The sequence below is a fragment of the Canis lupus genome, chromosome 2, assembly GCF_003254725.2.
Source record: "Canis lupus dingo isolate Sandy chromosome 2, ASM325472v2, whole genome shotgun sequence".
Lineage (NCBI taxonomy): Eukaryota > Metazoa > Chordata > Mammalia > Carnivora > Canidae > Canis > Canis lupus.
In genome coordinates, this window is record NC_064244.1 from 29,163,095 (window position 1) to 29,179,793 (window position 16,699).

At 41.6% G+C, this 16,699-nt stretch overlaps 1 long non-coding RNA gene and 1 pseudogene across 1 annotated transcript in view; one reads left to right on the top strand and one right to left on the bottom strand.

The window, feature by feature from the left end:
* The window catches only part of LOC118354055 (aldo-keto reductase family 1 member C15-like), a 74,256-nt pseudogene that overhangs the window by 52,703 nt on the left and 4,854 nt on the right, over positions 1 to 16,699 (top strand).
* LOC125753641 (uncharacterized) overlaps positions 582 to 16,699 on the bottom strand; it is a 30,347-nt gene continuing 14,229 nt past the window's right edge. Inside the window, exons 3-4 of the long non-coding RNA XR_007405937.1 lie at positions 15,655 to 15,745; positions 582 to 5,553 (exon numbers count right to left, since the gene is read on the bottom strand). This is a non-coding gene — a long non-coding RNA (uncharacterized LOC125753641). The remainder of the gene's footprint in view (positions 5,554 to 15,654; positions 15,746 to 16,699) is intronic.

The window sequence follows — 16,699 nt, forward strand, 5'->3', positions numbered from 1 at the left end:
GCAAACGGAGTCTATGTGGATCACGAGGTGAGATCCGGTCAGAGGGCCTGAGGAGGTAGTAAGCAGATAGGAGCTATAAATAGATTCCAGGTGAGAGGGGCACCTAGGGGGCTCCGTGGGTTAAGCATCTGACTTCAGCTCGATCAGGGTCCTGAGATTGAGCCCCAAGTCAGGCTCTGCACTCTGCAGAGAGTCTGCTTCCCCTTGCCCCTGCCCCGCCCTCTCTCTAAAAGAAATAAAATCTTTTAAAAAATTGATTCCGGGTGAGAAACTGAGGAGACTGGTGGGGATGTTCACTAGGGACAGAGTTGGGCCCCCGCCCCCTACACTGGAAGTTCTAGGTTGAAATCCTAACCCACCATGTGGCTGTATGTGGAGATGGGGCTCCTAGGGAGGAGGTGACTCAGGTCATGAGGGTGGGGCCCTGATCCAAGGAGGCAGGTGTGCTCATGAGGAGAGACACAGAGCTCTCTTTCTTGTGTCACATGAGGATGCCACGTGAGGGCAAATGAGTTATTTTTGTATTTTGGATGGTAATCCTGTATCAAATTCACTGGTGATTTCCTCTACCACGCAGAAGCTTTTTAGTTTAATGTGGTTGCACTCATTTATTTTTTATTTTGTTGCTTGTACTCTGGGTGTCATATCCACAAAGCAACTACCGAGACCAATGTCAAGAAAGCTTTTCCCCTCTGTTTTCTTCTAGGAGTTTTACGGTTGCAAGCTCTACATTTAAGTCTTTAATCCATTTTGAATGAATTCTTGTGAGTGGTGTGAGATAACGGTCCCATTACGTGTTTTTGGCTTGTAATATCCAGTTTTCCCAGCACCATTACTGAAGAGACTATCTTCTCTCCATTGAGAATTCTTGGCTCCCTTGTCGGATATTAGTTGTCTATATATTTGTGGGTTTATTTCTAGGCTCTCGATTCTTTTCTATTGGTCTCTGTGTTTGTTTTTATGCCAGTACTGTGCTGTTTTGATCATTATAACTTTGCAATATAGTTTGAAATCAGGAAGTGCAATGTCTCTAGCTTTGTTCTGTCTCCTGAAGATTGCTCTGGGCTTGTTTGTTTTGCTTTTGTTTTTTGAATCCATCTGAACTTTAGAATTGTTTTTTCTATTTCTGTAAAAAATACCATTGGAATCTTGATAGAGATTGCATAGAATCTATAGATTACTTTGGTGGTATGGACATTTTAACAAAATTAATTCCTCCAAACCATGAACACGGGCTCTGTTCCATTTATTTGTATTTTCTTCATTTTTAAAATTTTAGTTTAAATTTAAAAAATTTAAAAAAATAAATTTTAATTTAAATTCAATTTAGTTGACATATACTGTATTACTAGTTACAGAGATAGAAATCCGTGATTCATCAGTTGCATACAATACCCAGTGCTCATCACATCATGTGCCCGCCTTAATGCGCATCACCCAGTTACTCCATTCCCTACCCCTACCCCTCCAGTGACCCTCAGTTTGTTTCCTACAGTTGAGTCTCTCATGGTTTGTCTCCCTCTCTCTTTTCATCTTATTTTATTTTTCCTTTTGCATTTTTTCCTTTTGCATTTTATTTTCCCTGTGTGCATTTTTTCAGTCAATGTCTTATAGTTTTCAAGATACAGATCTGTCACTTACTTAAGTAAATTTATTCATAAATATTTCATTGTTTTTGATGTTGTAAATGAGATTGCTTTATTTATTTCTTTTTGGATAATTCATTGTTAATGTATAGAAATACTACTGATTTTGCACACTGGTGTTTGTACTGAATTTGTTGATTACTGCTAATAGTTTTTTGAGTCTTTATGATTTTTTGTACATAAGATCATGTCATTGCAAACACAATTTTACTTCTTTTTTTTCTGATTTTGATCCCTTTATTTCTTTTTTCTTGCCTAATAGCTCTGGCTAGGACTTTCGGTACTATATTGAATTGGAGTGGTGAAGGTAGCACTCTTGTCTTCTTCCTGAAATCAGAGGGAAAGCTTTCAACCTCTCCCCATTGATTATCATGTGAGCTGTGGGTTTGTTATATAAAGCCCTATTAGGTTGAAGTATGTTCCCTCTATACTTAATTTGTTGAGAATTTTTGTCATGAGTGGATGCTGAATTTTGACACATGCTTTTTTCTGCATCTATTAAGATGATCATGTGTTTTTATCTTTCATCTACAAACATGGTGTATCACATTTATTAGCTTATGCATATCGAAGATTCTTGCATCCCAGGGATGAATCCCACTTGATCATGGCATATCCCTTTAAGGTGTTGTGAATTTGGTTTGCTAATATTTCCTTGTGAATTTTTTGTGTCAACGTTCATCATTACCTGTAGTTTTCTTTTCCTTTTGTGTCCTTATGTGGCTTTGGTACCAAGGTCATGCTGGCCTTATAAAATGAGTTTGAGAGTATTCTATCCTTTTTAATTTTTGGAAGAGTTTGGGAAGAACTGGTGTTAATTCTTCTTTACATCTTTGATGGAATATGCTCATGAAGTCAACTGTTCTTGAGCTTTTTTGACTACTGATTTGATCTTTGTACTCATTATTTATCTGATCATATTCTGTTTCATTATGATTCAGCCTCTGTAGGTTGTACCTTTCCAGGAATTTACCCATTTCTTCTATGTTGTCCAATGTGTTGATGTAGAGTTGTTTATAGCAATCTCTCTTTCATTTATATTTATGTAGGCTCTCTTTTTTATTGGATTAGTTTTACTTAAAATTTTGTCAATTTTGTTAACATTTTTCTTAAAGGATTGAGACCCCTCTCTTTGAAATGTAAACATCAGAGAAGATGGGTTTCTTTCCCACTGGGCCCCTTGCTCCAGGCTATAATTGCCTGTTGTCATAGAAGTTTTATTTTCCTTCAGAAAAAGTCAATTAACTAGCACAGATAGTTGCCCCAATTGCCACATGAATTTGGAATTGAACTATAAACAATAATGCATTGCCAATGGTGGTGTTAAACCCTCTTACCTAAGGACAAGCTATTGTTCGTCTTGAAGATATATCTCCTTATTCATATAAAGGGATGAAATTTCTTTTTGTCTTTGTAATTTCATTAGCAGATTACCTGTAATGTTCATTGCAATCTGGTTTAATGAACATTCCATAATAAAACCATTTGCTTCCTTTTCTGCATGCATGGAGAGGAGTTTTCTATGTTGGCAGGAGATTTTACTTTTAATTTTTCCCTAAACATGATTGACGAGAAGCTTGACCATCAGTGTCCTAAGAAGATAAAGGAAGATTGCCATTGGGTGTAGCCATGGGCTCATCATTTCTACCTTCAATGGCATAATAAAGGACACAGAGCTAACTTCCCCTTCCAGAGTCTACACTGGGGATGACCCAGTAATGTTCAGTGATCTGAACACGGGGAACCCCTTTTGCTCTTCTTCCTGCCATCATCTAACTGAGTGAGCAATGCCAGCCTTGGCTCCCAGAACCACCTGGAGAGTTGAGAATCCCCTCCCTCCTATAAAAGGCTAAGGGCCATGCATGGTGTATGTGATTAGTACCTGGCATTGCATTCTGTAGGAAAACCAAGAGGAGTGAAACTTTGACCTGCCTGTGTATTTGGTATTGGAAATTCCTGCTTTGCTGTTATTTGAAATACCACCCATCCCCTCTTTAAAAAAATACTGCTGACTCACAGTGACCAGAGGCTTTCGATGGCATGTTAGAACTGCCAAAAACACAAACCTAGCTTGTCTGTGACCACTCTGAGCCACATGGGTTCTCTCTTTTGATACAAGCTAATTGGAAAGAAATGACATTTCTGGCTGCTGTTCCTGTAAGAGATGCCTGCAGAGACCTGAAAGGATGACATGAAAGTCATTGGATTGATTCCAGCTTCATCTGGCAATCGCTGGAATCTGTGAGCCCAGCCTTACCTATCCTTTTGTTGTTGGTAGCAATAAAGAGCATTAACTGGAGCCTTGTCTTCTCTTGGGTCTTTGTCAGGAAAAGGAAGGAAAGATGGAGTCAGATTAGCCGGGACTGTGGATGGTGATGGACCTCAACCGGAGTCGTTCTGTGCAACTGAATGATGGGCACGTCATGCCGATGCTTGGGTTTGGCACTCCTGCTTCTGATGATATAGGTAGAACCCAGGGGACCAGAGGGTTGGCCATGAACAGCCTTGGGTGGGTGGTCAGCAGACATACACCCCTCATGCACCCTGGGACTCATTTGGGCCTTCATTTCATGATCTCTAAGCTTATACTAAGTGGGATAATGAGCTATTGATTCTGGGGTTTCAGAGGTAATAATTTTGAGGGTGGATTATTATTATTATTATTATTATTATTTTGGTTACTGTAATGCATACTGAATGCTTACTGCGTATTTTAAGTGCTTTCCATGCATTATGATTATTATTTTTTTAATTCCTCAACAACTAGCCTGGGTAAGTGCCATTATTCTTCTAATTTCTCGCCTGTTTAAAAATCTGAGCTTGGGCTGCTCCTCCTGCACTCACCCGATCTTGGTCAGAACCATTCTGCTCTTTGTTAGAAACCCCTGATAGCCAGTGGGTGCAGGAGGACAGGATGACAAAATGACTGCTCTGTGGTAAGTTTGTTGGCACAGGAAGGTTGACATGTTCCAGCATCTTGCTCAGGTGACTTCTTTTGTTGAGGCAAACATCTTTTCCAGGAAACATGCAAACTGAGTATCTCAGATTTAGTCACTAAGCCATTCCCCATTTGAAATTTGATGCAGTTATCAGAGATGTTGTGCTGGCTTCCCAGAGCCATTGCCTGTTTGTCGAGGGGAGGACGTTGTCTCAGGTGAAAGCAGCTCCTCAGATGAGCAGTGGGTCAGGTCTCGGGGCTTCTGCTCTGCATTTACCTGCTTTCTGTCATTTTTCCTGGATCTGGCCCTGTGTCCTGTCCTCAGCCCTTTCGTAGAAGTTCTGATGCTGACCAAGGGGCAGCCTCACTTAGCCCACTGTATGTGAAGTCAGTGTGTTGATTTTATCAGATAAATATTAGAATAAATAACCCAGTGTTTGACATGGTGGGAAGAAAGTAATAATAAGCCTTCTGATCTTGTGAGTGAGGCTATCAAGAAAGTACAGATAGAATATGCTGCTATTAATTAATAAATCAATTAGCTAATTCAACAGTCATGATTAAGCTTCTACTTGGTGGTCTATCCTAGTGGTGGTGGGAGTTTGCACAGAAGGTAGTTCCACTTATGTGGGGCTTTCTCTGGCTGAGAAAGACACTTGATGCACAGGCTAACAAGGCTCTACGTTAGATTGCTAAGTGCCAGGAAGAATTGAGAGGTTCCAAAAAGAGGCTGATGTGAGCTGGGACATGCTGGGAGGGCTTCCAGGGGGAGGTGAGCTGAGCTTAAATGAGACTTGAAGTCAGACTCAAGCATTCTAATGGGCAGTGTGATGACTCCATTTGAGTAGAAGACACTTGCTTCTGCCTCATATCCTTTCACGGAAGTCTTTCCCGCTGGCCGAGGGGCAGCCCCATGTCCCCTTGTCTATGACAGTGAGTGTGGACTTCAGGCAGAGGGCTTCTGTTTTCCTGTGGGAAAAGGGGAATTAATTTAAACATTCTTTTTTAAAAATTGGAAAGATATTTCAAAATTATTCATGAATTGTCATTAAAAAAATCTGTCTATATGTCTTTATAGCAGTGACAAAATCAAGCCTTATACCAGGGGACACTCCCCACTGCTCCAGCTGGGTCTGCGGGCCACTGTGTATTCCTTGTCCCTTCTGACAGCCATTCTAGATTTCAGTCGTGCTCACTCATCACTTCCTGCTCTAGGCTGCCTGCCTAACCGGGTAATCACGGGGGAGTCTAAGCATCTGGTTACCATGACCTTGGCCAGTGGTAATTGCTGAAATTGTCCGTTCACAGTCTTTACCAGGCACAGAAGCATCAAGAGCTGCCCTCGCAACTTCTCTGAATTCCAGACATACTCCTCTCTGCCTCCATTGTGGAAATGTGGAAATCCACATATAAGTGACATCATGCAGTATTTGTCTATGGACCACTCTGTCTACTTCTGATAAAACGAGATGGACAAGGTGGCAGCCATGGCATTAGTTAGGTAGAACCCTACCTATGTCACCTGGAAGAGGGTTTCCCTACTCAGAACCAGCATCATGAATCTGGCAGATCCTAAAGCTGAGCAAATGGGCAACATAAATTTCCCAAGTGGGTGACTGGGAGTGGGGATGACAGTGTGTGGCAGGTGCAGTTGGTGTCCCACTCATACGTTCCCTCTGAACACCTGGCACTTAGCCTAGCTCCCAGCTGCCAACATCTGCATCCCCTCACCTGACAGCCGGAGACTTATGCAAAGTGTCCAGAAGCAGCCCACAACAATTCACTGGCTGGAATTATCTATGAATATCCTCAGTCTGTCTCTTCTTGGGAGCCATAGATTTTACGTGAACCTGGGGTTCATAGTGGAAACTGTGATGGAGCAGCATCTACTGGCTCTCTTTCTTCTCCCACTTGCTCACACTGCTCCCAGCACACCCTTTGCCTCTCCAGTAAGTTACTTGGTTTGGGATCCTTGCCTCAGTTTCCCCATTTGGAGGAACTCACACTGATTCAGGGGGACACTTGTATTTCCAGCCCTTGGTTACTGAATCGGGTGTTAGGATTATGGTATCACATAATTGTTACTAGTTCAAAATACCATATCGCTTCTTAAATGGCAGTGTCCTTAACCGACAGTGTCATTCCTCCCAACCTGGCACTTGTAGTTGTACCATCAAGAAGCCGTCCAACGTACTGCCAGTTGCTTCTGGAAGATGCAATATCTTTGGAAAACCAATGGACTCCGTGGTCAGGTGCTGATTGTAGCATATCCTTCACTATAAAGTGGGTCCCTTGGTCAAGGCAGCAGTACACGGGATGCTGTATGGACAAACCAAACTCTCTGAGAGCCCCTGTATAGTAATGCTGGCCAAGGGACTGTGCAAAGGGACATCCATAGAAACTCATCCATAGAATGTTGTAGTCCAGTAAAGATGCATTGCTTGCTTCCCTCCTCACTGTGATGGGGTGTTTAATACAATCCCAGGGCTGGCTTGTCTCCTTGAGGAATGGTACCCTATGAACACTGGCTGTCAGTCTTTGAGGCTGCTGACAGGTCACACATTTATGAACAGCATGATTGTAAAGAGCTCTAGTGAGAAGTAGCCCATGCAGTTAGCCCACATGTAGTCTTAGTCCCTCCCAGCAGGGCTGTTCCATTCATGGGCCCATAGGATGAGGACTATAGAGCCAGGTAGAGAGGCTAAATTGCACCCAGTGGTCAACACATCTTCTCTACCTAATTACTAAGAGCTTCTCCCAAAGACACTGGTGGCCATAGAAATCCCCAGGCAGAGTTATAGGTGCTTCTGGCTAGACGTCTTTGGGTGAGTGTACATGGATATGTTGAGTGCCAAGCAGATAGAGTGACAATTGTGTCACAATAATGGACATCCTGTAGTATATTTCTCCTTTATTTCCCTCTCAATCTCCCTGAAAATGAGCCATTATTTTTCCTTTAAATCCAATTGGTACACTTGATCGGCTTTTTTTAAATCAGCTTTATTGAGATAAAATTCACAAAGTTGTAAGATATTTAAACTGCATGACACGATTATTTGGTATATGTTTACATTATGAGAATATTCACGTCAAATATTTATGCCCTCCCTTTCTTTTCTACATTTATCTTCTATCCTCTTAACAAATTTCAATTATACAGTAGTGTTATCAGGGACAGTTACCATGTTATACATGAGTTCCCCAGACTTTGTCTTATAGTGGAAACTTGGTACTAACATCTCCCCATTTCCCCAGCTCCTAGCCCGTGGCAATCACTTTTCTACTTTCTGTTTCTAGGAAATTTTTTTTTTCAGATCCCACATATAAGTGACATCATGCAGTATTTGTCTTTCTCTGTCTGACTTATCTCACTGAGCATAAATGCCCTCCAGTCTCACCCATGTTGTTGCAAGTGATAGGATTTCTTTCTTCAAAACTGAATAATATTCCATTGTGTGTATGTGTGTGAGTGTGTGTGAGTGTAAAGAAATATATAGGGGCACCTGGGTAGCCCAGTCAGGTAAGCAGCCAGCTCTTGATTTCTGCTCAGGTCATGATCTCCAGGTCCTGAGATCGAGCCCCATGTTGGGTTCCACACTCAGTGGGAAGTCTGCTTGAGATTCTCTGTTCCTCTCCCTCCGCCCCTCCCACTTCCTCTCCCTCTCTCTTTCTGTCTCTTACTTCTCTCTCAAATAAACAAATCTTATAAAAGAGAAATATATATATATATAAAGAAAATGTGAGATACAAATATAAATAAATAAATAAATAAATAAATAAATAAATAAATAAATAAAAACATATATATCTCCATTCTCACATGGAGAATGGCTACAATGGCCTCATTTTCAATTCTGAGCCCAAAATACATGTCACCCCCTTATCCTGTCTCTGTCTTCTATAACTGTAACTATATCTACATACATCTAGTTCCTTAGAAGTTTTTTCTAGTGTCAGAAGCCTTCCTTTTGGTTACTTCCATATGATTAATTCCTTATTGAATGAGACTTGATTTTCCATGTTCCATGGTGAAGCCTGTTTCACTAACTCTTCTGAGATTGGAGGTCCTGTCTGTGCCTCCAGAGTACAGGCTTGTTACCGAGGCTTGCATCACCCACGAGGTAGCAGGATATGTGTAGAAACAGCTGGCCAACATGACATGAAGGAAGTGCATTTCTTCTCTCTGAGTCAGGTGGATTACCAGCACTTCTAATTCATATTTTGTAGGTTCCTAAGAACAAGGCTGGTGAGGCCACCAAAGTGGCTATTGATGTAGGTTTCCTTCTGTTTGATGCCGCATATGTCTATCAAAATGAGGAGGAAGTTGGTAAGGCCATCAGAGAAGATTGCTGATGGGACCGTGACGAGAGAGGACATATTCTATACCATCAAGGTGCTGTGGGTGAGTCATGAGAAGTCACTGCTAGACACGTTATTTTGCAAAAAATAAAAAAGAATGACCTTTGGTCTTGGTTTGAGTAACTTCTGTTCCTTCTCACATTGTAGGGGCCCATGATAGAAAAGTAAAGAACAGAAAAGGCTTGCTTTTGATCGAAGCCTGTGAGAGAGGTAGGAGGGCAACCCCATTCACACATGAAACATTACTAGTGATAAGCATATTTTTTATCTGTTGTACGGATCAGCTGAGTCACTAGACTGGATTCCACTCCTTTTGCTCTTCAGCAGGTTGTCACAGGACATATCCAAGTGTGGTCGACCTAGTACTCCGCAAAGGAAGCTTGACTCAGAAACACATTCTTCAAGTCAGCATTGAACTTACCAAAATTTGTAAAATGTTCTCAGGTGGAAAATGGTGCTTCCAATGTCCAGAGAGTGAGGGTCTCTACAGAATGACCCTATGAGTGTCTCCATCAGGGACATCCTATATCTAGAAAGAGGAAGAACTGTTTCCAGGCAGGATGGCAGATTCCATTCTCCTCGCCTGACACTTCCTGACTCTCCTTTGAGAGATGACTTTTCTGATCCCTGAGATGCTGGGGCTGCTCTCCTTGGTCCACTGATGTCCATTCAGTTTTCCTACCATCACTCAAATATAACTCAGTACCCGTGAAGGACCCTGATCACATCAAGTGATACATTTAGCCCCAGTGTCCCTTATTTTTAGATAACCCCAGTGGCTTGTTACTCACTTCTCAATCTTGTAAAAAAGGTGCTTAATTTTGGTCCCCAAATGTGTGAAATCACTTCTTTTGGTCACTGCAGCTTTGGGCTACTTTCCTTTGACCTGAATTGGTTCGACCAGCCCTGGAAAGATCACTGAAAGCACTTCAGATGAACTATGTGGATCTCTTCATTATCCATTTGCCGATAGCTATGAAGGTCAGCTTCTGCTTTTCTTGTTATGCCTTGTTATGGTCATCACTGCTGCTGCATCATGTTACCTCCTTCCCATTTTCTGGGTTCTGACTGAGAGGCAGGCTTGGGTTTGGCTCCATGACTTATGATTCACCTTGACACTTCTGTCCTTTCACCACTGAGATTTTTTTTTTTTATCCTCATCTCGTAGCCTGTGTAATGACTGAAATTCAATGATCTTTTTTCCTCCACCTCAAAGAGTTGAGGATAGTGCCCTATATGTCTAAATGATGTGTTCCTGTCTGTGGTCCCTTAGCGATCAGTATCCTCAAGAATGTTGAATAATTTTTTAATAGTTATAAAGATCTTTATTTAAATTCAATTAATTAACATATAATTTATTATTAGTTTCAGAGGTAGAGGTCAGTGACTCACCAGTCTTATATAACACCCAGTGTGCATTACATCATTGCCCTCCTTAATGTCCATCACCCAGTTACCCCATTCCCTCCATCTGCCTCCCCTCCAACAACCCTCAGTTTGTTTCCTATGATTAAGGGTCTCTTATGCTTTGCCTCCCTCTCTGATTTTGTCTTGTTTTATATTTTCCTTTCTTCCCCTATGATCTTGTTTTCTTTTTTAAAGTCCACATATGACTGAAATCATATAGCATTTGTCTTTCTCTGATTGAGTTATTTTGCTTTGTATAATACTTTCTAGTTCCATCCACATTGTTGCAAATGGCAAGATTTCATTCTTTTTGATGGCTGAGTAGTATTCCATTATATGTATATACATAAACCACATTTTCTTTATCCATTCATCTGTCAATAGATATACATCAGGGCTCTTTCCATAGTTTGGCTATTGTGGACATTTCCTCTATAAACATTAGGGTGCAGTTGTCCCTCTGGACAACTACATTTGTATCTTTGGGGTAAATCCTTAGTAGTGCAATTGCTGGGTCATAGAGTAGCTCTGTTTTCAACTTTTTGAATTTTAGGATTATTTATTCCAGTTCTGTGAAAAAAGTTACAAGTTTCAGTATTATATGTCAAGATGTTGACCTATTTTTATTGATTTGGGAGGGTGGAGGTTCCCTGTGCCTCCTGGACTTGAATGACTGCTTCTTTCCTCAGATTAGGGATGTTCTCTACTAGAATTTGCTCCAATATACCTTCTGTCCCTCTGTCTCTTTCCTCTTCTTCTGAGATCCCAATTATTCTAATATTGATTCACTTTATAGTATCATTTATCTCTCAGATTCTTCCCTCATGATCCAGTAGTTGTTTATCTCTCTTTTTCTCAGTCTCTTGGTTTTCCACCATTTTGTCTTCTATATCACTAATTCTCTCTTCTGCCTCATTTATCCTAATAGTTAGAGGCTCAATTTTTTTGTTGCATCTGAGAAATAGCCTTTTGGATTTTGACTTGATTAGATTTTAGTCTTTTGTTTCTCCAGAAAGGGATTCTCTAGGGTCTTCTATGCTTTTTTCAAGTCCTGCTGGTATCTTTTTTAAAAAAGATTTTATTTATTTACTTGAAAGATTGAAAGAGAGAGTGAGAGCACAGCAGGGTGAGTGTTAGGCAGAGAGAGAAGGAGAAGCAGGGTCCCCACTGAGCAGAGAGCTGGATGTGGGGCTTGATCCCATGACCCTGGGGTCATGACCTGAACTGAAGGCAGATGCTTAACCAACTGAGCCACCCAGGTGCTCCCCAGATAGTATCTTTATAATTGTTATTCTGAACTCTAGTTCTGACATCTTACTTATATCCATACCAATTAGGTCCCTGGCAATCAGTACTGCCTCTTGTTCTCTTTTTTGAGATACGTTTTTCCATCTTGTCATTCTTGCAGAAAGTGGTTGCTTTTCTATTTGTAGATTCACAGTCTTTCTTTTCTTAGATGTCCAGTTGAGTTCACAGGTGTTCAGAATGATTTGATGGCTATATAGCTGAATTCCTGGGACCAGACGAAACTAAGGTCTCCTACTCCTCTACCGTCTTGGACTATCTAGAATGTTAAGTTATAACTGACTGCAGAGAGGTGGTGGGAAACCCCCATCTTTAGGGGGAAAGTCTCTCCCATTTGCACCTCTCAGCCCAATCATGATGAGGTACCTTGGGATGGTCCATACTGCACCACTGGGCTTCTTTGGGCTTCACTGATCCAACCTCTCATCAGAGTGGGCAGTTACTGACCATGTCTGGTAACCTCACCATCTCTGACTTGGGTTATTGTAAACTGGAGCTGAAACACATTGCCTAATAGTGTAAGGGGTTCCTATCATCCAAACTCTGTGAAATCAATTCTAACAGTAGGAAAGTGGATTCTTAAGAGAGTTCAGGGATGTGTGTGGATAGAAAGGCGGAGAGATTCTTTGCTACAGTCTCTCAGATGACTGTTGTTCTCCTTTTCCTACATTTCTTCTCCACAGCATACACACACACTTGCGTACACACATTCACACACACACTCTGATTAGTAATCACAGCCGCTTAAAGGTCATGTGACCAAGCTCCTTAGGCACCAGAAAGGTCATTCTTTTTTTTTTTTTTTTTTTTTTTTCAGAAAGGTCATTCTTAAAAACGAAGAAACAAACAACTTCTTTTTCCTCCTGTTTTCCCTCTGTATTCCAGCCTGAAGAGGAGATTATGCCCAACAGTGCCAACGGGGAGGTTATTTTAGAGACAGTAGATCTGCATGACACCTGGGCAGGAAGTACGGCTACTGGACCCAAGAGGGGTGCGGGGAGGTAGAAGCCACTGGGTAGGGAGTCAAGAGACACGGGTTCGAATCCTCTAGTTGTCTGCCCTCAAGTCGTTAAACCTTGATATACCTCACTGTTCTCAGTTGTAAAGCAAGGGAGTTGAGCAGGATGGACTCAAGGTCTATTTTTAACCTAACTTCCGTGGTTCTAAGTGGGGGTTTCTTTGCTCCATGGGTCAGGTTAGGCCTGCGAACCTCATAAGGGGGATTGTCAGCAGTAAGTTCAAAAGGGGGTAGAGCTGTATCCCCACAGAGGGAGGGATGGGCAGCTGTCTGACTTAGCAGAAGGGGGGGCGCTGTAGGAGCCAAGCCTGCAATGTGTATCCCATTCCATATGCTTTTTTCAACACTGAAGGAAAGAGGAAGCAGAAAGACCTTTCCTTGGAGGAAAACCTGAGTTTCTCTTTACCTTTGACTCTGACACCATTTGTTAAAGAACAATTACAGGCCTAATAGCAAAAACAGTGCCATGAAAGAGAGTGGGGTGATGAGGGGAAACTTAAAAGCTTTTTAACATCTGTTTGTTGTCCCATTTGTGCATGTAATGGGCTCAACGAAATAAAACATGTGCAGAGCAATAACATATCTTAGGACATAGCATATGTAAGTGATAAAACTAGTTCAGTCAAATCATTATATATATTAGAAGAGATTTCCTGATTTTTTAAGTTCAGTGTCAAATGCAAGGGCCCAAGTACACTAAAAGTTTGCCACATGTTTCCCTCCCCCTCAAGCCCTGGAGAAGTGTAAAGATGCAGGTTTAACCAGGTCCATTGGGGTATCCAATTTCAACCACAAGCAGCTGGAAATGATCATGAAGAAGCCAGGGCTCAAGTCCAAGCCTGTCTGCAACCAGGTGAGCCCACAGCCCACCAGAGACCACCTTGCTTCCTGCCCTTCACACCTTCTTCCTAAATGTGCAGGACCCAAGTTACTGGCTCAAGGCTACTGCATAGGAGATTGTTCCTTTTATGAAAAGAGGAAAAGGCCAAATGAGGAACAAGTTGAGGGGAGTAGGAAGGGTATTATTTCCACTTCTCAGATGCCTGATGTCCCTTCTCAAAGATGTTAAGTGGAAGCTGATGTTGGAAGACAGCAGTGCTGGTCTGGAGCTCGGGAAGCCCGTCAGGGCTGGAGGTGCAGATTTTGGAGTCATTGCTTTATGGGTGGTAATTAAACTCACAGAAATGAGTTAGCATTCCTGAGGTAAATATCCAGTTTATTCTGGAATAGGACAAACAGGAAGAGGGCAAGAAAGTCAACAAACAATTAAGGATCAGGCAAAGAAACACTGGTTAGGAGATTGAATATGAGCTGCAAAATAGGGACAGGGAACATGGTAGAAGCCAAAGAAGAGGGTTGAAAAAGTTTGAGTGGGACATGGGTGTGTGTGTGTGTGTGTGTGTGTGTGTGTGTGTCTTGGCGAGGAGCAGCCAGTCCAAATAGAGGTGGAAAAAGCCATTGGACTTCATGATACAGGCTGCATGGGAAAGCCCACAGGAGCAGTGGTGAGGGAGACGCCTGGGAGGATGAGTGGGGTGGAGAGTGAGGAAAGGAATAAGTCATCATTAAATAATTTTTAAAAATAGCATCATATGGTACAAACTTTCAAACATTATGACATTGTGAAGTTGGATTGCCCTTTTGTAAAAGAGCTTGAAAATGAAGCAAGAAACCATTCAAATATTATACTTTTCATCTTAGCTATTTTACTTCTGGGAATCTATTTGCAGAAAATAATTTAAAATGTGTTAAAATATGTCCCTCTGTCCTTCCTTCCTTCCCTTTGTCTTCCTCCTTTTCTCCTTCTATTTGTGAAAGAAACTAAGCCCTTTTTTTTCTTTAAATTTTTCTGCACAGTTGGTTTTACTGACTGATGTGATACAGTTTGATGTGTTATTTGGTCTTTGTGCTTCCTCTAAACTGGAGGTTAGGGATGCCGGGGTGGCTTTGTGCTTCCTCTAAACTGGAGGTTAGGGATGCCGGGGTGGCTCAGGGGTTAAGCGTCTACCTTTGGCTCAGGGTGTGATCCTGGGGTCCTGGGATCAAGTTCTGCACCGGACTCCCCAAGGGAGCCTGCTTATCCTTCTGTGTCTCTGCCTCTCTGTGTCTCTTATGAATGAATAAATAAATAAAATCTTAAAAAAATAAACTGGAGGTTATATCTAAAGAGATGTGATCACATATACAGGTCATTGTGAATTCATGAGTGTGAACAGATAGAATAGGATGCTTTCCCACCCGGTGCAGTTGCTATTCTTATCCATGGTCAAATCGTCACCATTTTGATCAGCAGGAGCCTACTCATGGGAGCCCCTGTTCCTTTGGCCTGCCTCTTTGTCTTCCCCAGTGTCTTTACTCTCAGGACTGTAAGATGTTCTAGGATCAATCTGTAGCTTTTTTGTTCAGACCTAGAGTCAGCCAGCTTTCTAAGGATTCTTGGTTTCTTTTAGTAGGAAATGGCATTTAGAGGCCCCAACTTGAGCATAACAGCCTCTAATCATTTTAAACACTAATAAAAAAATAAGAAGAGAGGTGCCTGGGTGGCTCAGTCACCTAAGCATCCCACTCTTGATCTCAGCTCAGCCTCGATCTCAGGCTCATGATCTCATGAGTTCAAGCCCTGCATTGGGCTCTGTGCTGGGTGTGGACCCTACTAAGAGGAAGAAGAAAAGGAAGAAGGAGAAGGAGAAGAGGAAGGAGAAGGAGAAGGAGAGGAAGAGGAAGAGGAAGAAGAAGAAGAAGAAGAAGAAGAAGAAGAAGAAGAAGAAGAAGAAGAAGAAGAAGAAGATTGTTTTATCCTTTCTGAAAATTGATAGCATCTGAAGGTATTTCAGAAGGACAGGAAAAATATTACTAATCTGAAAACACAGACTATATGTTCATAGACTATTGGATATCTCTTCAAAGGACTTTCTAAATTTACATGTTATTGGCATATGTATTTTGATCTTGGCAATTTGCATGTGGAGTGTCGCCTTTACCTCAACCAGAGCTAGCTCCTGAAGTTTTCTGCAAGTCCAAGGATACCGTTCTAGTTGCCTACAGCACCCTTGGATCCCAAAAGGGCCCAACCTGGTAATGAGAACGTCAGAGTGAACTTATGCTAGCAACTCTATGATGATGAAACACTTTCATTAACATTTTATTTTATTTTTTTAATTAATTATTTATTTATTTATGATAGTCATACAGAGAGAGAGAGAGAGAGAGGCAGAGACACAGGCAGAGGGAGAAGCAGGCTCCATGCACTGAGAGCCCGACGTGGGATTCGATCCCGGGTCCCCAGGATCGCACCCCGGGCCAAAGGCAGGCGCCAAACCGCTGCGCCACCCAGGGATCCTCATTAACATTTTAATGTGGAAAGATTCAAACATAAGAAAGTAAACACGATCCTGTAGTGAATTCCCATGTACCATCACCAAGCTTCAAAAATCACCCACAATCTTTCAATCTTGTTTCATCCATGCATTCGTCTACTCCCACCTCCACTCCGAATATCATTTATTAAGTGATTTTATGGTAAAATCTGCACAGCTTGTTGTGCATCACTCTTAGCCATATAATTCTGACGTGTGGATGTACAGTATAACCCACACCCATACCATGATACAGAACCTTGCTGTCTCCTAAGAGAGTTCTTTTGTGTTTCTTCCCAATCAATTCTTCCTCACCATCTTTCTTTTATTTTAAAGTTTTTATTTTAATTCCAGTTACTTAACATACAGTGTTACATTAATTTCGAGTGTACAATACAGTGATTCAACAATTCTATACATTACTCCGTGCTCATCACAGCAAGTGCACTCCTTAGTCCCCTTCACCTATTTTCCCCATCCCCCCACCCTCCTCTTCTCTGGTGACCATCAGTATCTTCTCTGTAGTTAAGAGTCTGTTTCTTGATTTCTCTCTCACTCTCTCTCTCTCCCCCTCTTATTTTTTCTCTTTGCTTGTTTTGTTTCTTAAATTCGACATGAATAAAATCATAAGGTATTTGTCTTTCTCTGACTGGTTTATTTCACTTAGCAT